Raw genomic sequence first — 23,880 nt, 5'->3', positions numbered from 1 at the left:
TGTAAAGACATGGTAATATCATGCTGGAATAGAGCTAAGTTGGTTGCTGTTGAGTGTCCCTTCCTTAATCCGTGCTGTTCATTAGTTAGTATGTTTTCTATTAAAGGGCTTAGCATATCAGTGACTAGGCTTCCAAGGACTTTAGCCAATGCGGACTGTATTACTATGGGTCTGTGGTTACTCACATCATGCTTGTTTCCACTTTTCTGGACAGGGACTATAAATGAATTTTTGAATGAATCTGGGAATACACCCTTCTCTAAAGACATATTGAAAAGAACATACAAAGGATACAATAAGGAGTTACAATATGCTTTTAGTAGAATTGGAGGGATACCATCTGGTCCCATACTTTTTGAGATATGTATCAAGTTGCTTCAATTTTATAAGAATCTCATTGGTAGAGAGTTTTACATTTGATATGCTGAAAGTATTTGAGAACTGAAATGAGGGTATATTACCTGGGACATCAGTAGAATAAACTTTGGAGAAATGGTTAGCAAACAAATTATTTATTCATTGTGGATTATCACATCTTTCATTCTGTAGGTACATACAAGTTTTGGTAACATATTTGATTTTTTAAGGTTATTTACATGTGACCAGAAATATTTCACATTGCCAATTATATTATTTTGGGTAGAATCAATGTGATTGGCATGACATAATTTAGTCAGATTTTTACATTTTTTACCGAGACTAGCAGATTTTTGATAATCATCTTGATGACCAGTAATTTTATAGGCTTTATATATGAGACATTTTCTTTCCCTCAATCAATTTTTTCAAATCAGTGGAGAACCATCTTGGGTACATACTATTTCCCACACGAATTATAGGCGTGAACATAGCAATTGCATCATACAGAGTGCAGTAGAATTTGTTAACAGCAATATTACAGTCAGGTACAGTGAGTAAGCTAGCCCAATTTATATCATGTAATTGTTTAAGCTATCAAAATCACAATTTTCAAAATCATATAAAATATATTGGTTTGATATTACAGTATGAGCTTTTTATAAACATAATATCAAGGTGAAAAGGTGGATGGTAGATATCACATTTCATCAATGGCATAGGGTAAGATGTGACATAAACATTTTCACAGTTAGAAAAATCTAAGTCTATGTAGTTGGTTACCTGAGCTATTGCAAACCTGACTCACATGTTTTAAACCGAGAAATGAATAATATTCAATTACAATTTTGGCCTGAGCATGGACTTTTGATGCAGGAGATTCCTCATCAATGTAATACCAATTCTCACCCGGTCAATTGTAATCACCCATGATAATTATTTTTCCAAACGAACTGGACAGAAGAATACTCTCTACCGAAGTACAATGGATTTCATAGTCAGACACAGTAGAAGAGGGTGGGATGTAAACAGAGCCCAATAGGATATTCTTAGAACTTAATTTCACAGATACGAAAACATGCTCAATTTTTTCAGCTGGTACCGTAATCTCATATGAACTGAAATGAGATTTGACGGTGATAAGCACACCACCACCACGAGTTATACCGGAAGTAATTTGATTGCGATCTTTCCTAAAGATCCCTGACGGCACAGAATCCTCCGTATCTAATTCGTATGCAGATAGTATCCATTGACTACCGCTCCGTCGCTTTTCGTCAATGGATACTATCTGCATACGAATTAGATACGGAGGATTCTGTGCCGTCTGGGATGTTATAATTGGATCAATTTAGTTCGGAAGAATCAATTTCCTCTGTCAGCCAGGTTTCAGTGAAAAGTAACAGCATCAAATTGAGAACTGGATATTGCTAAATGAAGGCAGTAAGTTTGGTTTGCATACCATATTTAATTTATTATTTCATATTTAATAATAATAATGCTTTTTATATTCAAATACTTAGTTCCAATCAAAAGACAAAGTGCAACTTATAAAACACAAACAACAAAACATAGAGAATACTCCAACTAAATTAGAGTAGTCAAACAAATATTTGCAGTAAACGGCTAATTAAAGGTTATCTTGAACAAAATGCATTCACGCTGCTATCTATATACCTTTTTTAGTGTGTACCTACTGGAGTATTTTTTTGGCATTTCAAACATTAATGAAGTTATCAGAATGTTAACAAAATTTACCATACACTTTAGTTATTTCTATATTGTCATGAAATACGGATAAGCAAATACAATAATAAAAGACTGGAAGACACTATCATTCTTATATTAGTCATGTAAAACTTAATATCACAGAGCTCGCTTTGATAAAAACTACTATTTGACCACTGATTACAAATTATTTGATTTACAAATCCCAGTTTATACGAATGTTAATTGTCAATTTTATCCTCATTTGAAAAAGGCCAGATTGGCGCCCATGCGATGCCACTCCACGTGACGTCACAGGGACCTAGTTTCTATACGAGTAGATAGGAGTTTTACATCGTCTAAGATTACCAATGCATGCATGAGGCACAGAGCTCAGGGAAACATGTCTTAATAATCACCTATTGATACTGCCTAAAGTTTCCTTCGTTTGATAAGGTATTAATAATCCTTATTTAAGCCAAGCGTTACCAGCTATCAGGGTACTCTGCTAGCTGCGTCATATCAGCGCTCAAAGCCTCGCTCCAAGGTCACCTCACTTGCGGCAGCGGGAACCAGAACGACGTCACACGGAGTTTTCCCGGCATTCATGCTTAGCAGTCGCGTTTTCGCGCGCTTAAAAATTTTCACTTTAAATTTAATCGTTAAAAATAGATATCGCCATTTAAAAATCTAAAAGCGTGAAATAAGTACTTCAGGAGTACTAATCTTTCGATTTAGGCAATAAAGAATAATAGGAAACCACCCTATTGTACCTAGACAACTAGAGACTATAAATGCAGCCGCGAATACATGCATTGAATGAAATTTTCAGCAATAAATGTTTCGCCCCTATTTTTTTCTTATATACCTTTAAACATGCTGTAATTTTTCATGTTAATCATTAGTTAATGTGACCATTTTGTTCAATATGAGAGCATACCAAACACTAAAGAAGAAAAAAAGGTTATCCAACTATCCAAATAATTTTATGTGACTGTTGATTTAAGAGAGATCACTTCGTCCTCTCTCGATTCACAGTAAAAATCATTCGATAGAGCTCGCTTTCTGTAATTATTATAAATGCAATAAATATATGTTCACAAATGCATGCATATTTTTTATACGCATAAATATAATGGTTTGAAAGACAGTGGTGCCCTTCATTTCCAAAGGATACGAAAAAATGGTGCCCATCACTAAAACCTCTCTATAGTGAACCTCCATGTACATGAAATTGCCCAAATTTTGGTCCCCTCCATTACAATAGGGTAGTTTCCTTCATGAAAGGAAACGAAAGGCATTGATTGCGAATCGTTACCCACCATTAGTGTATTCATAATATACAAATTATTTGGTTTTAGAAATACCGGTTTAGACCAATGGCAAGGGTCAATTTTATCCTCATTTGAAAAAGGTCAGATTGGCGCCCATGCGATGCCACACCACTTGACGTCACAGGGACCTAGTTTCTATACGAGTAGATAGGAGTTTTACATCGTCTGAGATTACCAATGCATGCATGAGGCACAGAGCTCAGGGAAACATCTCTTAAGAATCACCTATTAAAACTACCTAAGTTCGGAAAGTTTCCTTCGTTTGATGAGGTATTAATAATCCTTATTTAAGCCAAGCGCTACCAGCTAGCATGGTACTCTGCTACCTGCTAGCATCCTTTGTCGTATCAGCACTCAGAGCCTCGCCTCAAGGTCACCTCAGTTGCGGCAGCGGGAACCAGAACGACGTCACATGTGAGTTTTCCCGGCATTCATACTTACCCATCGCGTTTTCGAGCATTTGAAATTTTTCACTTTGCATTTAATCGCGAAAAATAGATAACGTCCTTTAAAAATCGAAAAGCATGAAATACATCACCCAGGAGTTATAATCTTTCGATTTAGGCAATAAAAAAAAGAATAGGAAACCACCCTATGAAAAGAGGTTTTACTGTATTAAGGATAGCTCATTGGTTCAACAATTTGCAATATACCATTAGAATATCTCATATAATTCATATAATTGCAGATGGCTCGTGTTGAATATTTTCTATAAGTCTGCAGATGATATTTTTCGAATAAAAAAAAATTCGTGCATAGACGATATTTTTTTGGATACTTTTATTATTTCACAAAACATATATCTCACATCTTATATGGCAATATGCATATTTTTAGTCAAAACTACTTAAGTCTTAAACATGTAAATGAATTGCCTTAAAATAATTTTGAAGCTCTGATAATTCTATCAAATTTTTAAATCCTACTATATTTTCATCCATTGCTAAAATCACGGTTGAAACCTATGAACACAATTCTAATGACAGCAAATTTTTCATTTAAATTGTGGCAGTTCCTGCTGCTGGCACACCAAATAACAAAAGTATGGACCATGAAAACATTCGTCTTCACAAAATACATTTCCAAAGGATCTAGAGGCAATTCAATTCTCCAAGCATCCTTTTAATATAAATAACATGTTTTTTTGAAATATTGTAATAAGTATTATATGTGTCTGTTATAATAATATTTTGTAATGTTAATAATTTGCTTCACGTAAATTATGAACCTTTCAAGACATTAGAGCGAAAGTTTGGGTTATCCGTGTTTTGCGATTATTCGCGCCGTCTCTCCCCTTCAGTAGCCCGGATAATCGGGAGTGCACTACACTTGATCTGACGACTAAATCCTAAGTAATTTACACATTCCAGAATGCATGCAAAAACAGGAACTTTCCTTTCCATCAAAATGAAGGAGACTACTACAAGACATTAGAGAGAAAGTTTGGTTTATCAGTGTTTTCCGATTATTCGTGCCGTCTCTCCCCATCATTAGCCCGGATAATCGGGAGTGCACTGTGCTTGATATGATGAACAAACCCTAGGTAACTTACGCATTCCAGAATGAATGCAAAAACAGGAAGTTTCCTTTCCATCAATATGAAAGACAATGTACACAGGGTCGGATTCACCCAAAGTTACGCTATAGGCACATCTCCATTGAGCGCCCCTCCTCACTTGAGCCCCCACCCCCGATTTTATGATAAGGCATAGCCACTCGATAGAGGTAAGATTTGGGAAAGAGGAATAAACAGATATAATAATAATAATAATAATAATAATAATAATTGGTACGAAGAATTATAGGAAATATATAATCAAAGACGGAAGCGTATTAAATGACTTATGTCGCAAATGTAATGCAAAGAGTGAGACGATAGAACACATAATTAGCGAATGTACGAATCTAGTAGGTAAAGAATACACCAAAAGACACAATAATGTATGCAAAATTATTTATTTAGAAATAGCGTATGTTACCGGATTAAAAGTGGATCATGAACCATATTACCTTTTCACCCCTGCTACAGTGCTAGAAAATGAAAATTACAAATTATACTGGGACAACACAATTTACACAGACAAACCTGTCCAGCATAACAGACCGGACATAATCTGGATTAAAAAAAAAGAAAAGCAGACCTTTATAATTGAAATAGCAGTTCCGGCTGACCACAACCTTAAGAAGAAATACGAGGAAAAGAAACAAAAATATCAAGACCTCGCAAGGCAAATAAAAACTATCTGGAAACAGGACGTGGTCACCATCATCCCCATAGTAATATCATCAACAGGAATAATACATTCATCACTCAATTTTGGAATTGAACAATTAAAAATTAAAAGAAACACAATATATAACATTCAAAAATCTGTAGTACTGGATACATGTAGAACAGTTAGATTGTTTTTAAATGAATTGTAACTTGAGGCAGCGTCTTGGCAAGGCCCGACGCTGGCAGACCTCCAAGTAAATCTTGTGGAATAAAGAATAATAATAATAATAATAATATGCTCCTGCAAATGACACGGACATCACTGTTAATGAAACATACGTCTGTAATGCTTTTGAGGGGGAAAACGAAAACAGGAACCTGAAAGCTGAAAATGAAGTTGAAAAGGCGATTATAGAATTCTTTGGTCTTCATCCAACAGCAAGGCCCCGGTTACCAAAGCTAAAGACTAGCAAACAAACAGGAGAAATACTAAAATCCGTAAATTCCCTTATATCTAAGAAAGTTAGGCATAATGCATGCCTAGAAGAAATACATTCGATGATTTACTGTGCAGCTATTGCAGTGCTGCGTCTGCATTGCCAAAAAATTGACTCACCGGGAAGGAATAAAAAACATTGCGAGGAACGAATACCCCCGTGGCAGAAACGCTTACAATATAAGATTGCATGCTTAAGAGAAGAAATAGGAAGGTTAACAAAATATCATCAAGGAGTAAGAACAAGAAAACTCCTTAATAGATTGAATGGTGTATTCCAAAAATTGGACACAAAGGATAAAGAAAAAGATCATCAGGAAAAAATCGCCAAGTACTTAGATAAACAAAAACAGCAGCTCATGGTCACCAGCTCTAGACTAAAGAGATACTTACAGAGCTACAAAAGAAGATCAGATAATAGCTCATTTCATAACAATGAGAAAATTTTTTATCAGAAATTAATTAAAGCAAATGAAAAAATTTTGGAGCACCCAAACATTGCTGACCTAGAATCCCATTGGGCGAGTATATGGGCTGACGATGCTGATCTAAGGATAGAAGGGGCAAGTTGGATTAAAGAAGAGAGGAATAGGATGAGAGAAGTTGAAGAAATGGGTGCAATACAAATTACAGAAAATGATGTATCGGAGAGTGTAAGAAACACACAAAGTTGGAAAGCACCAGGGGCAGATAAAATCCAGAATTATTGGTATAAAAAATTCACATCCATCCACAAAAGTCTAGCGTTTGGTCTAAACGAGATCCTTAAAAACCCAGAATCCTCACCAAACTTCCTCACACAAGGAATAACATACCTAAAACCGAAATCCGATAATACAATGGACCCAAATAAATATAGACCAATTACATGTCTACCCACAATCTATAAAATACTATCATCAATTTTGGCAAAAAAGATTTACAAGCATATCGAGACACATGACATCTTGTCGGAGGAACAAAAGGGATGTAGAAAGAAATCACAAGGCTGTAAAGAGCAATTGATAATCGACAGTGTAATTATGAACACTGCGAAAAAGGCCAAGAGAAATCTATTGATAGCATACATAGACTACCAAAAGGCATACGATTCGGTTCCACATTATTGGCTAAAAGAAATCTTAAAAATTTACAAAATAGATATTTCAATTGTGGAGTTTCTAAACGCAGTAATGAGCAAGTGGCAAACTCAGTTGGTATTGAATACCTCTCAAGGTCAAATTCAAAGTAGTATTATCCGAATAAAAAAAGGAATATTTCAAGGGGATTCACTGAGCCCATTATGGTTCTGCCTAGCTGTCAACCCATTATCAAATATATTAAATTCAACAAAATATGGATTCAAATTAAAAATTGATAGAAATCAGACACATATGATTAATCATCTGTTCTACATGGATGATCTAAAGCTATATGCCCACAATCAGAAGGAGTTAAATTATATGTTGAAATTAACGGAGAGCTTTAGTAATGACATATGTATGAAGTTTGGAATAGATAAATGCAGAAAATTAGAAATTAATAAAGGGAGATACGTTAAAGGGCAAGATATTCTTTTAGATAGCGGAAAAATCGAAAACATGGAAGAACATGAAAAATATAAATATCTTGGCATACTGCAGAACACGCAAATCCCACAGAAAGAAATTAAGGAAAAAGTCACAAGAGAATATAAAAATAGGCTTCAACTTATACTTAAAACGCAGTTAAATAGCAGGAATACAACAAAAGCCATAAATACATTTGCTGTTCCAACTTTAACGTATACATTTGGTGTAATTCATTGGACTAATACGGATTTAGAAGACCTAGATAGATTGACAAGGAAAGCATTAACAAATTACAAATCACATCATCCAAATGCTGCTGTCGAAAGGTTATACATTAAAAGAAAAAATGGTGGTAGAGGTTTAATACGCATTAAGAGCCTACATTACAGAATTATAGATAAATTTCGAAATTACTTTTTCCAGAAAGGCGAGACGACTAACCTCTATAAGTCAGTCGTAAAAAATGATGATAAAGCAACACCACTCCAGCTTAATGTCAGAGACAAATCAATAGATGAAGAAAAAATAGAGGAGCTAGAAGACACATGGAGAAGCAAGCAAGTACATGGCATACATCACAAATTTCTTCATCAGGAATGCGTAGACACCTCACTATCAAATGCCTGGTTACAAAGAGGTGAGCTATATAAGGAAACGGAGGGGACAATGGTAGCCATTCAGGACAGAGTAATTGGTACGAAGAATTATAGGAAATATATAATCAAAGACGGAAGCGTATTAAATGACTTTTGTCGCAAATGTAATGCAAAGAGTGAGACGATAGAACACATAATTAGCGAATGTACGAATCTAGTAGGTAATGAATACACCAAAAGACACAATAATGTATGCAAAATTATTTATTTAGAAATAGCGTATGTTACCGGATTAAAAGTGGATCATGAACCATATTACCTTTTCACCCCTGTTACAGTGCTAGAAAATGAAAATTACAAATTATACTGGGACAACACAATTTACACAGACAAACCTGTCCAGCATAACAGACCGGACATAATCTGGATTAAAAAAAAAGAAAAGCAGACCTTTATAATTGAAATAGCAGTTCCGGCTGACCACAACCTTAAGAAGAAATACGAGGAAAAGAAACAAAAATATCAAGACCTCGCAAGGCAAATAAAAACTATCTGGAAACAGGACGTGGTCACCATCATCCCCATAGTAATATCATCAACAGGAATAATACATTCATCACTCAATTTTGGAATTGAAAAATTAAAAATTAAAAGAAACACAATATATAACATTCAAAAATCTGTAGTACTGGATACATGTAGAACAGTTAGATTGTTTTTAAATGAATTGTAACTTGAGGCAGCGTCTTGGCAAGGCCCGACGCTGGCAGACCTCCAAGTAAATCTTGTGGAATAAAGAATAATAATAATAACCCGTGTGGGGTTTTCCGTCCCCCATCGGGCGCGTCCCCAGGTGGCGGATAGGGGAATGCTCGGCAGATATGCAGGGTAGGTGGGAAATAAAATACCACCCGCGGACCAAAACGGAAACCGAAATCCAGGCGCGTCTGATCCCATATTGGGCGGCGTCCTGGTCAGCGTTTGTCCCCATGTTAGGGGCGGCTGTCTCTGTACCTGGCCGTAGGTATAAAAGGCAATACCCATTCTTAATGATGGAGACTAAATCGGAAGCCTCGGATGGCCTGCCGCTGCCTGGGGATCGCCAGGGTGCCTCTGGAGCCGTCGCTGGAGGTAACAGTATGCGAACCGACGGTGGTCATGCACTGAGGAGGCGGGTGCTGACCGGGAGACCCGAAGAAAATACAGCCCGCCACATAAGCAGCACCCCAACACCTACACAGGCTGCGACAGCTGAAAGTGCTTCCCAGAATCCACTTTTTCCTGAGACCACTGAAGCTGGCCGTAAACGTATGCGCATGAAATGGAACCATGAAATAAACTGCTCTATCATGCGTATGTATTTTTTCGTAACAAATAATGAAACTGACATGACGGCATATCGAGGAAAGCTGCATGAAAAATTCAAAGAAATGTACCCCAACTGTAATGTAACACCTCAAAGACTATCCGACCAAATTAGAACAATATTCAGAAATAACCTCATCTCAAAGCCCATGCTAAGTAAAATAAAACAAGAAGTCTACGACTCCCTAGCTACGGATAATAGTTCACATGACATAAGCACAGGAATGGGAAATCACCTTGAATGCGAGACAACAGGCGCGGCCGTCGGGGAGACCAACATCAGCGGCGAACAACAGGATAATATCGACACGGTTGTCATAGAACACCAAGCTTCAATTTGTGAAGAGGCACTGTACAAACGTGTGGAAGATGAGTTCAATACGTGCCTTATCAAGTATAGAGGACTAGACCCCACAGGCAAACCAGGAATACCCAAACAACAATCGTCTGTCAAGCTTGCAAAAATTATTAGTATAATAAATGAAAAACTATTACCGGTATATTTAAGTGATGAAAAAACATTTCAAGACCTACACGATTTTATATACTGCGGAGCAGCCACAGCTGTTTTGTGCAATGGTGGCAGGATTGTCCCGAATAGCAGTAATGGCAACAATGGGGAGGAGCCAAGACCGCCGATGGTCAAGGGAGAACGCATTTGGCGCAAACCAAAATGGAAAGTCCGATTAGAACGGAAAGTGGATGCCTTAAGACAAGACCTTGCACGTTTAATCCAGTTTTCGACTGGTAATCCAAGTACATCATTAAAAAAAAAAGTTGAGAAGGCATTCATAAAATACCGTTCCCACACTCAATACGACAAGCCCAATGAAAATATAAAAGAAATTATTGACACCCTCAAGCAAAAACTTGCAGCCACAAAAATGAGACTCAACAGATATAATAAATGCACAAGAAGAAAACAACAGAATTCCCAATTTGAAAATAATCAACGAAATTTTTACAGAACATTGGGCAATAACAAACAGAAGAAATCTATTTCTTGTGAAAATAAAAACCAAAGTAATTCTAACTCTCAGGAAGTGGAGAAATTTTGGTCAAATATTTGGTCGAATGATACATCCCATAATGGAAATGCGCCTTGGATGAGAAATGAAAGAACAGCAGCGGAAAACATAGAAACTATGCTTCCCCCCATTATTACAATGGAAATTCTGGAAAAAATTCTTAGCCGAACCCATAACTGGAAAAGTCCAGGAAGTGATAATATACACAACTTTTGGTACAAAAAATTCACCAGCTGCCATAAGCATCTACTGAAATATATAAACGAATTTTTGAAGTTTCCAGAAAATATTCCAGTTTTTTTAATGGAAGGTAAAACATATTTATTGCCAAAAGAAGTCGCATGTAACGATCCATCAAAATATAGACCGATAACTTGTCTACAAACATTTTATAAAATTTTCACCTCTTGCATAACAGAAGTCATCAACAACCATATAGATGAGAACCACATTTTTACGGAAGAGCAAAAGGGGTGTCGCAGAGGAAGCAAAGGTTGCAAGGAACAGTTGATAATTGATTCAATTATTCTTAAACAAATACAAGAAAAGAATAGGAACCTACACAGTTGCTACATAGATTACAAAAAAGCTTTTGACTCTGTTCCCCATTCCTGGCTTATTGAAGTACTAAACATCTATAAAATTCACCCAGAAGTTATTAAATGTCTCCATACTGTGATGAAAAAATGGAGCACCATCTTGCACATAAAAACTGACGAGGGTCTTTTGCAGACGAATAATATCAAAATCAAACGGGGAATATTTCAAGGTGACTCTTTGAGTGCGTTATGGTTCTGCCTTGCGCTAAACCCTCTATCAAACCTCCTGAATAATACTCAATATGGAGTCAAAATAAAAGGAAAAGAACCAGGATGCCACACTCTATCGCATCTCTTCTATATGGACGATCTCAAGCTATATGCAGGATCTAATAATAATCTAAATCAATTAGTCCGTTTAACTGAAATATTTTCTAAGGATATAAACATGGAATTTGGAATAGATAAATGTAGAACTATCACAATATTCCGAGGTAAAGTACAAAGGAATGATATTCCACTACTGGATGGGCAAATAATAGAGGCCATGGATGAGGGAGATACCTATAAATACCTAGGATTCCAACAAGCAAGACGACTAGACCACTCTACGATAAAGCAAAAACTTTCGACTGAATTCCAAAATAGAATCAAGAAACTTGTTCGCACGGAATTGAACAGCAGAAACCTCACTAATTCAATTAATACCTTTGCCATCCCTCTCCTGACATACTCCTTTGGTATAATCAAATGGTCACAAACAGATCTAGACGACCTACAAAGAAAAATTCGATCCCAAATGACGGAAAAAAATATGCTCCATAAAAGCTCAAATATAGAGAGGAGCACGCTGCCCAGAAAATTTGGTGGAAGGGGTATCGTAGACATCAAGAATCAGCACAACTCACAACTTTCTCAGTTACGGAAATATTTTTTCAGCAAGAAATCTACCTCGGATCTCCTGAGAACTATCTGTGACGCAGACAATAAATACACACCGTTAAACCTATCTGACGAAAGTATGCAAGTTAGTGAAACCACTGTTACTATAGACAGTAAAATGTCAATATGGAAAGCTAAATCCCTTCACGGAAGACACCCTCATGCCCTGGAGGCCCCTGAAATCGATAAAGATGCATCGCACGCATGGCTCAGGCATGGGCAACTCTTCCCAGAAACAGAAGGATTTATGATCGCAATACAAGACCAGGTGGTGAAAACAAAAAATTATGAAAAATATATAATTAAAAACCCAAATTTGTTGGATGACAGATGCAGAAAATGTGATAATGCCTCTGAGACGATACAGCACATCACAAGTGGATGCACTAACTTATCTCAAAAAGACTACCTACACCGTCACAATCAAATATGCAACATCATACACCAGAAATTAGCTCTGAAGTATAAACTCATAGAAAATGGAGTTCCTTATTATAAGTACACACCTAAAACCATCCTTGAAAACGACCACTGTAAGATTTATTATGACCGTTCAATTATTACCGATAAAACAGTCCATAGCAATAGACCTGATCTAGTAGTACAAGATAAAACTCACAATGAAACGTACTTGATAGACATTACCGTACCTAATTCGCATAATATCACTACAGCCTACACCAGCAAAATGGAAAAGTATGAAGAACTTAAAAATGAAATCAAGAGATTGTGGAAATCAGATAAAGTACACATAATACCCATCATTATCTCCGCCACAGGAGTAGTGCCTCATTCACTCCATCAAGGTCTTCAAACTATTGGACTGCCGAAAAACTTGTTTATTACCATACAAAAAGCAGCAATTTTAAATACTTGCCGGATTGTCAGAAAATTTTTCAAAACAGAGTAAAGAGACGAGAGTACTTGGTGATACCCGTACCTCGCCTACAACCAGCAAAAATGCTGTGAAAACATAAAAAAATATATAATAATAATAATAATCAGTTGGTATTGAATACCTCTCAAGGTCAAATTCAAAGTAGTATTATCCGAATAAAAAAAGGAATATTTCAAGGGGATTCACTGAGCCCATTATGGTTCTGCCTAGCTGTCAACCCATTATCAAATATATTAAATTCAACAAAATATGGATTCAAATTAAAAATTGATAGAAATCAGACACATATGATTAATCATCTGTTCTACATGGATGATCTAAAGCTATATGCCCACAATCAGAAGGAGTTAAATTATATGTTGAAATTAACGGAGAGCTTTAGTAATGACATATGTATGAAGTTTGGAATAGATAAATGCAGAAAATTAGAAATTAATAAAGGGAGATACGTTAAAGGGCAAGATATTCTTTTAGATAGCGGAAAAATCGAAAACATGGAAGAACATGAAAAATATAAATATCTTGGCATACTGCAGAACACTCAAATCCCACAGAAAGAAATTAAGGAAAAAGTCACAAGAGAATATAAAAATAGGCTTCAACTTATACTTAAAACGCAGTTAAATAGCAGGAATACAACAAAAGCCATAAATACATTTGCTGTTCCAACTTTAACGTATACATTTGGTGTAATTCATTGGACTAATACGGATTTAGAAGACCTAGATAGATTGACAAGGAAAGCATTAACAAATTACAAATCACATCATCCAAATGCTGCTGTCGAAAGGTTATACATTAAAAGAAAAAATGGTGGTAGAGGTTTAATACGCATTAAGAGCCTACATTACAGAATTATAGATAAATTTCGAAATTACTTTTTCCAGAAAGGCGAGACGACTAACCTCTATAAGTCAGTCGTAAAAAATGATGATAAAGCAACACCACTCCAGCTTAATGTCAGAGACAATTCAATAGATGAAGAAAAAATAGAGGAGCTTGAAGACACATGGAGAAGCAAGCAAGTACATGGCATACATCACAAATTTCTTCATCAGGAATGCGTAGACACCTCACTATCAAATGCCTGGTTACAAAGAGGTGAGCTATATAAGGAAACGGAGGGGACAATGGTAGCCATTCAGGACAGAGTAATTGGTACGAAGAATTATAGGAAATATATAATCAAAGACGGAAGCGTATTAAATGACTTATGTCGCAAATGTAATGCAAAGAGTGAGACGATAGAACACATAATTAGCGAATGTACGAATCTAGTAGGTAATGAATACACCAAAAGACACAATAATGTATGCAAAATTATTTATTTAGAAATAGCGTATGTTACCGGATTAAAAGTGGATCATGAACCATATTACCTTTTCACCCCTGTTACAGTGCTAGAAAATGAAAATTACAAATTATACTGGGACAACACAATTTACACAGACAAACCTGTCCAGCATAACAGACCGGACATAATCTGGATTAAAAAAAAAGAAAAGCAGACCTTTATAATTGAAATAGCAGTTCCGGCTGACCACAACCTTAAGAAGAAATACGAGGAAAAGAAACAAAAATATCAAGACCTCGCAAGGCAAATAAAAACTATCTGGAAACAGGACGTGGTCACCATCATCCCCATAGTAATATCATCAACAGGAATAATACATTCATCACTCAATTTTGGAATTGAAAAATTAAAAATTAAAAGAAACACAATATATAACATTCAAAAATCTGTAGTACTGGATACATGTAGAACAGTTAGATTGTTTTTAAATGAATTGTAACTTGAGGCAGCGTCTTGGCAAGGCCCGACGCTGGCAGACCTCCAAGTAAATCTTGTGGAATAAAGAATAATAATAATTTAATAATTTAATACTGGGACAACACAATTTACACAGACAAACCTGTCCAGCATAACAGACCGGACATAATCTGGATTAAAAAAAAAGAAAAGAAGACCTTTATAATTGAAATAGCAGTTCCGGCTGACCACAACCTTAAGAAGAAATACGAGGAAAAGAAACAAAAATATCAAGACCTCGCAAGGCAAATAAAAACTATCTGGAAACAGGACGTGGTCACCATCATCCCCATAGTAATATCATCAACAGGAATAATACATTCATCACTCAATTTTGGAATTGAGCAATTAAAAATTAAAAGAAACACAATATATAACATTCAAAAATCTGTAGTACTGGATACATGTAGAACAGTTAGATTGTTTTTAAATGAATTGTAACTTGAGGCAGCGTCTTGGCAAGGCCCGACGCTGGCAGACCTCCAAGTAAATCTTGTGGAATAAAGAATAATAATAATAATAATAAAAATCAATTAGTCCGTTTAACTGAAATATTTTCTAAGGATATAAACATGGAATTTGGAATAGATAAATGTAGAACTATCACAATATTCTTAGGTAAAGTACAAAGGAATGATATTCCATTACTGGATGGGCAAATAATAGAGGCCATGGATGAGGGAGATACCTATAAATACCTAGGATTCCAACAAGCAAGACGACTAGACCACTCTACGATAAAGCAAAAACTTTCGACTGAATTCCAAAATAGAATCAAGAAACTTGTTCGCACGGAATTGAACAGCAGAAACCTCACTAATTCAATTAATACCTTTGCCATCCCTCTCCTGACATACTCCTTTGGTATAATCAAATGGTCACAAACAGATCTAGACGACCTACAAAGAAAAATTCGATCCCAAATGACGGAGAAAAATATGCTCCATAAAAGCTCAAATATAGAGAGGAGCACGCTGCCCAGAAAATTTGGTGGAAGGGGTATCGTAGACATCAAGAATCAGCACAACTCACAACTTTCTCAGTTACGGAAATATTTTTTCAGCAAGAAATCTACCTCGGATCTCCTGAGAACTATCTGTGACGCAGACAATAAATACACACCGTTAAACCTATCTGACGAAAGTATGCAAGTTAGTGAAACCACTGTTACTATAGACAGTAAAATGTCAATATGGAAAGCTAAATCCCTTCACGGAAGACACCCTCATGCCCTGGAGGCCCCTGAAATCGATAAAGATGCATCGCACGCATGGCTCAGGCATGGGCAACTCTTCCCAGAAACAGAAGGATTTATGATCGCAATACAAGACCAGGTGGTGAAAACAAAAAATTATGAAAAATATATAATTAAAAACCCAAATTTGTTGGATGACAGATGCAGAAAATGTGATAATGCCTCTGAGACGATACAGCACATCACAAGTGGATGCACTAACTTATCTCAAAAAGACTACCTACACCGTCACAATCAAATATGCAACATCATACACCAGAAATTAGCTCTGAAGTATAAACTCATAGAAAATGGAGTTCCTTATTATAAGTACACACCTAAAACCATCCTTGAAAACGACCACTGTAAGATTTATTATGACCGTTCAATTATTACCGATAAAACAGTCCATAGCAATAGACCTGATCTAGTAGTACAAGATAAAACTCACAATGAAACGTACTTGATAGACATTACCGTACCTAATTCGCATAATATCACTACAGCCTACACCAGCAAAATGGAAAAGTATGAAGAACTTAAAAATGAAATCAAGAGATTGTGGAAATCAGATAAAGTACACATAATACCCATCATTATCTCCGCCACAGGAGTAGTGCCTCATTCACTCCATCAAGGTCTTCAAACTATTGGACTGCCGAAAAACTTGTTTATTACCATACAAAAAGCAGCAATTTTAAATACTTGCCGGATTGTCAGAAAATTTTTCAAAATAGAGTAAAGAGACGAGAGTACTTGGTGATACCCGTACCTCGCCTACAACCAGCAAAAATGCTGTGAAAACATAAAAAAATATAAAATAATAATAATAATAAACGTTTATTATCGTAGACCTTCAAGGTCCTAAAGACTTTACAGAAATAAAAACTTAGCTTTTTTTATATGATAAGAAGACAGTAATAAATAAAAAAATAACAAAGACTTAGGTACAGCAGAAATATTACATAGAATAGAAAAAAATAGTATCTTCCCCATAGCAACAATAACTTCCACTCGATACATAACAAGGCATGAAACATGAAACAGTGTTGATCTGGGGCAAAATGAATTTTTTGAAAACATAGAGTAAGTTCACAAAGTATAAAAGAACAAGTGACTGTACCGTGGTACATAGTAGCATACAATTGGGACATCCTAAGTCTGATTACTAATTACAGGAAATATATAAATTTACACTCATACACAGGAGGAATTGACATATCGTACATATTATTAATAACAATGAGCTAAATTAAAACTAAATTAGGGATACAATGTGCTTAGGAAGATTCTTCAGTTTTTAGAATTAAGTGTTTGAATAATTTAATTTTGAAACTAGTTAAAGATGGACTTGATTTAATATCTTCCGGGAGTGCATTCCAATGCCTTGATACTGTAGCTACGTAAGATTTATGATATATTTCGGTTTTGTGCTGGGGAATCTGTAGATCAATATGCTGGGAGCGCGTTAAGCGACTTATTATGTTCTTTTTAAAAGTGAAAGAGTTGAATAGGTACTGAGGACAGCTGGATTTAAAAGTTTTAAAGGCAGAAACCATAGACAAATAGAGGCGTCTTTCCTTGACTTTAAGCCATTTTAGTTTTCTGTAAGCATCTGTAATATGATCCCAACGCTTTAGATCATATATGAATCTAAGTGAAGCATTCATCGTTACCTGCAATTTATTATTTGTTTCTTCATTAATATTACTTAGCACACCACAACAGTAATCAAAATGGGGAAAAATGAGAGCATTTACGATGGATTTTCGTATGTCTGTGGGCAACAGGCGCTTTGTCTTGTATAAGTAATAAAGCGTTTTATGGCTTCTACTCTTAACATTTATGCAATGCGCATTCCAATTTAAATTGCGGTCCATAATTACCCCCAGATTTTTTACTTGCTCTTCATAGGGGAGAGGTCGATGTTTAACCATGATTTCTGGGATGTGGTTAAGATTTATCTTGAGGGAAAGGTTTCTACTGCTAAATATAATGGCTTTTGATTTATTTTCATTTAGTTTCAGACCATTAGTCTCAGCCCAGGTGATAATATGTTCAATATCAGTATTCAGCTTATCTATAGCTTGTATGAGGTTTTCAGGAGTTGCATGAAGGTATATTTGAAAGTCATCGGCATAGAGAAAATATTGTGAGTGAAATAGGCATTTCGGTAGGTCGTTGATAAAAATGGAGAATAGTAATGGGCTAAGAACAGAACCTTGAACCATTCCTGTGTCCACATTTTGCCAAGTAGATGTTACTCCGTCCTTCCCTATTACAGCCTGCATTCGTTCGGAAAGATATGATCGGAACCATTTAACAACACTATTTGAGAAATTGTATGCTTTTAACTTCTGCAATAGGAGAGTGTGGTTAACGGAATCGAATGCTTGTGAAAAATCAAACAAAACAAGCACAGTTAACTGTCTATTATCCATTGCTTTTAATATGTCTTCGGTTAGGCGCAGAAGTATAGTTTGTGTGCTGTGTCCCTTCCTGAAACCAGATTGTCTTGGGTCGAGTATATTACGGTCGGTGATATACGCACTTATTTGATCAAATACGATTCTCTCAAGTATTTTAGCTGTGGCACATAGTAATCCTATTGGTCTATAGTCACTCGGATTGGAAGGTTTGGGACATTTAGGAATTGGCCGTAAAAAGGTTCTTTTCCATACATCTGGGTATATACCTAGTTGTAGAGAGGAGTCAAAGATATTTAAGAGAACAGGTAGTAACATAGGTAATACCTTTTTAATAAAATCTATAGGAATTTCATCATAGCCTCTAGCGTTTGTGGTGATGTTTTTACATGCTTTAGTGACCTCCGTAAGTTTCACGTGTGAAAAGAAGAACTGGTTATCAAGATCAACAGCCTCATTGCTGATGGAGGTTTGGGGAAGAATTGCCTTCTTTCTGAGAGAGAAGTAATTGTTTATGATGTCTGGATGTATGTTTAACTTATCGTCTTTATGTTTTGTAGCGATTCCGAGATTTCGCAAATGCTTCCATGTATTTTTTGCACTCTGGCATTCTGAGAAAAGCGCGTGATAGTATTTATTTTTTGCTTCCCGAATCTTTTTCTTCGTAAACTTTCTCAGGGCTTTGTACGATGCAAAGGCATCAGGGTCACCATACCTTCTATATAAAGATATATGGCTGACAGCATAAATTTATGCTCGAATATTTACACAGGGAAAACATTGACAATTCAATTAAAGAAAAACAGCTTGGAGTAAAACAACATGAAATAGTTTAACTTTTATTCAACTAAAACACTTTATGTATACCCTTTCCAAAAACAATCTCTACCCTTAATTCATGCAATAAAAACAGAAGTGTAACTTAAAAAATAACAACATTGCGTACTGCTGTAACTGAATGAACTGCCGCCCCTTGCACTATGGAGCCCCTTTACAAATCCAATGACTCAAATTCAAGCAAAAAATTTGATAGAGGCATTTTTTAAAAATAGTTTTGAAATAATAATAACTCCATCAAAATTTTAAAGACTGTCTGAATTACAGCCATAGCTACAATCACAGTTTTAATGTATAATTACTGCTCTAACGACACCAAATATTTCGTTAAGGAAAAATGGAACATCCAAATATTTCTGCTAACAAAACATTTTTCAGAGTGATTGAGTCATGAGTACATGCACATATCTTTTTACTAAAAAAATCGGAAAATGTATAAAATACAGCTCTTATTAAGAGTAAACATCCCATATATGAAAGAATCCATAAATGCATTTCACAAGTAATTCATCTGTGATGATGTCTTAGAATAATATTATATTTATCTGAGGCGATAATATAAATTAGAACCATTTTTCACATCCACCAACAACATGATCACAATAAATATTTGGCAGTGAGATGAAATACAAATCTTACTCTAGGAATAATGCAACAACAACAAACGCAGACTTTATATCTAAGTAACAAATCCAATGAGTCAAATTCAAACGAACAATTTAATAAAGGCATTGTTTTTAAATAATTTTGAAGTAAGAATACCTTCATCAAAATTTTAAAAACCGTCTGATTATTAACTCATGTTTACAATCACAGTTACAGTTTCATTTCACAGCAATCATGTTTACAGTCACCAAATATTTCGTTAAGTAAAAATGGAGCATCCAAATATATTTGTCAACAAAATATTTTTCTGAGGTATCATCAGTGATGAATACATACACACATTTTTTGCTTAGAAAAACTGGCAAATGCACAAAATCCACTTCTTAAAAAGAGTAAATATTCCATACATGAAAACATTCATTACGGCATTTCACAGGCCATCCATCTTTGGTGATGTCTTAAAATAATAACATTTATCTGAGGAATTAATATAAACTAGCACCATTTTTCCCATCCACCCACGATCACAATTAATATTTGGCAGTGATTTGAAACACAAATCTTACTATAGGAAAAAGGCTACATCAACAAATGCTCACTTTATAATTAAGTATAAATATGATCATTTAAACTGTGATTGTATCTGAGAGTGAATATTTTGACGGTGTTCAAAGTTTTGATAGAATTATTACTACTTAAAAACTATATAAAAATATGCATTTATTAAATTCTGCAATAGAATTTACTCATCGATGAGTAAATTCTATCGCAGTATTACTATAGTAATAATTTTATCAAAACTTTGAACGCCGTCTAAATATTCTCTCATACTTACAATCACAGTTTAAATGGTAAATAAAACTTTATTAGGACACCAAATATTTAATTTAGGAAAACGGAATATCAAAACATTGGGGTTAATAAATTATATTTTTGTAGGATCTTTAGTTATGGGTAGTGATGGGCAAAGTCGATCATTTTAGTGATTCAATCATTTTGACTCGAGTCACATAAGTGATTCAATCAATTGATTCAATCACTATGATCGAAAAGACTCAAATGAATCAAGATCGAAAAGACTCAAAGGAATCAAGATCGAAAAGACTCAAAGGAGTCATGATTGAAAAGACTCAAAAGGAATCATGATCGAAAAGACTCAAAAGGAATCAAGATCGAAAAGACTCAAAGGAGTCATGATTGAAAAGACTCAAAAGGAATCATGATCGAAAAGACTCAAAAGGAATCAAGATCGAAAAGACTCAATCAATGGATGTAATAAATCACTTTGAATAATCGAATAAATACTGCCTCATTTGCGAAGAGTATTGGTAACACTAATTGCTATCCATATTATCATTTCATATAGTATTTTTATTGTGAATTCCTAGATGAGTAAATTAGATTTCAAAAATGAAGGAAGTATAGTGTCATGAAAATATTTGGGAAGGCAAAACTGCCACAGTTTCGTAACACTAATAAAATAATTTCTAACTATAGTTGATGAAAACATAACACAAAATACACCACACACTATGCATGAATCTGATCTGCAGGATAATTTTATGAACGGCACAATAAAATGTAACCAGCTTTAACTTCTACTTCTTAACGTTCTCCTACAGGAATCATCTTAATATTTTCCTTTTACGTGTATTGGTGTTATTAATACTGATAACTGCTGGAAAACATTTAAGAAAAACATTACACAAGTATTCAGTTCTTCATAACATATAGTATTTCATTTTCTCACAACTATTTCTGCCCTGAGGAAAAGAGATCAAGCATCTATCGTTCCAAATTTTGAAACAAACCGGAAACCGAGATGATTGATATGAAACCGGAAGTCGGAGTGATTGATGATTGATGATCGACTTGTTTAACGAAATGAATCATGAGTCATTTGATTCACCTAGTGATTCAATCTTTTTGATCGAATCGTTCATGATCGACCCATCACTAGTTATGGGTACTTAAACGTATATATTAATTCACTAAATGCCAGCCATTTCTGTTGATATCTTACGGTCAATATTAAATATTCATTTGTAGCTGCATATGTCGATTACTCTATTAGTGTGACATTGGCCCTTCTAGATAGTTCTTATTCAAGGTCATCATTCACACATTCGGACATCCTCTCGCTATTCACTCCATAGGCAAGAATAGGGAAATTGCATACTTTTTATAAACAGTATGCTGATATACTACAGTAAACACTTAGTACCGCAATATACTTTTTTCCGCTTAAAATTCAGTTTATTCACTAGAAAATGACTCCCAAAAGTCTCCCGAGTTTCGCGGGTTAAAAAATACCGCCCCCACTAATCTTTGGCCGTGACGTCATAGTTCAGTAGGAGTCCAAGATCCAAGCCCAGTAACTGCAGGTTTGGAAGAGCCACGTTGCGTTTAAAGGAGAACATGGCTGAAATAAGGAAAAATTACAAGTGGTGCATAGTTCCTCTGTGCAATAACACCCTAGAAACAATTTTCGTCTGCATTCCCACGGAGGAAATTAGAAGAAAAGCCTCCATGCTTGCCGTCTGTCGGGATGAGCGATACGGAAAAATAAGAGTATAATAAACGGAATGATAAACCCATGTGCTATGTGAGCGAAGATAACTTTAATACAAATAATATTTCCATATTTCATTGACTGAATAACTTGAAACTGAGATTTTTCGATAATTCGGCCGCCGTAGAATAATTAAAACTCAACTTCACAACAAAAATCGAGATAGGTGTTTCTCGATGGTTACGATGGACTCAAATTATTTATGGCACTTGTTCAATTTCAGTTACGGAAGGACATAGAAAATCCCATTATGTTTCAAATCAAGGGAGGAAATATGAAAATACAGAGCAACGTTGATCCTCATGCATTCGAGTGCCAGCCAAGAAGACAGCGTTTTCTTCTACTGTCGGCGTCAAAATGATGTGCCGCTGTACTTTGCAAATTTATATCCTGGCATCACTGCATGCTATAATAATGAACTATACGTCATTTTAAAGGAAATTTTATCCTAAATTCTGATTTATTTTATTACAAAAAAATTCACAAATGTAGACACGGCTAGTGCAATAAATGACTCCGCGCACCGAAAAATTAGCCGTTTTGTCAACTTCATGAACTTTGCAACTCAACCTCAGGAAAACTACTACGTCTACAGCCATCTTCCACATTAATTTACACTCATCAGTGCGGATTAATAAAATGGCTTTTGGGTATTTTTAGAACTTATATTTTGTTATAAATTAATGAAAATATTTAAACATTATCTTTTCCTACAGTTTACCCCCAAAGATAAAGGAAGTTGTAGATGGAAAAAGAATGGAATCCAGAGGTGGTCACAAAAAATTAATCGCAGCATTTTTTGATTTTATTTTACGCCGTTGCTTGCTTTTCAGAAAAAGTTGAGTCACAAGAGGAATGTTCCGCGGGCCTTGATTTGGAAACTGTGGAGATAGAGGAAGACGTGTGGATCAGCAATTTCCATTTAGTTGGTTGTCAGGATAAACCAAGGATCCATTTAAAGGTTGTCAGACCATCGCGAAATCGCGGGGAAATGGGGTGTTTGAGGGAAAGTCAAACCCAAAGTTGCCCAAAGAATGTGCAGTTCTATGTTGCTCTGTCCCCAGGTAAAACCAAATAGAAATTGGATTGGGATGATATTTTCACCACGGGTTCCAGTGATAGTGAGAGTGCAGGTGATCATGGTCATCGTCGAAGGTCATCCCTCTGGCATTTCCGATACGGAATTTTTAAGTGACAATAACCGATCGCAATGACGATGAGCTCGCCTTTAGAGTAGGTTTCAGATATATCTTGAGAAAAGCTCCCAAAATGTATTAAAGACTCTGTTTGGAAAACATTCACATTTTAATGCTAATTTAGGAAGGATTTCATTACAAAAGTAACTTATTAACACCTGAAGACGTTGTG

This window comes from Ischnura elegans, chromosome 13, assembly GCF_921293095.1.
Source record: "Ischnura elegans chromosome 13, ioIscEleg1.1, whole genome shotgun sequence".
Classification (NCBI taxonomy): domain Eukaryota; kingdom Metazoa; phylum Arthropoda; class Insecta; order Odonata; family Coenagrionidae; genus Ischnura; species Ischnura elegans.
This window is presented reverse-complemented; position numbering follows the sequence as displayed.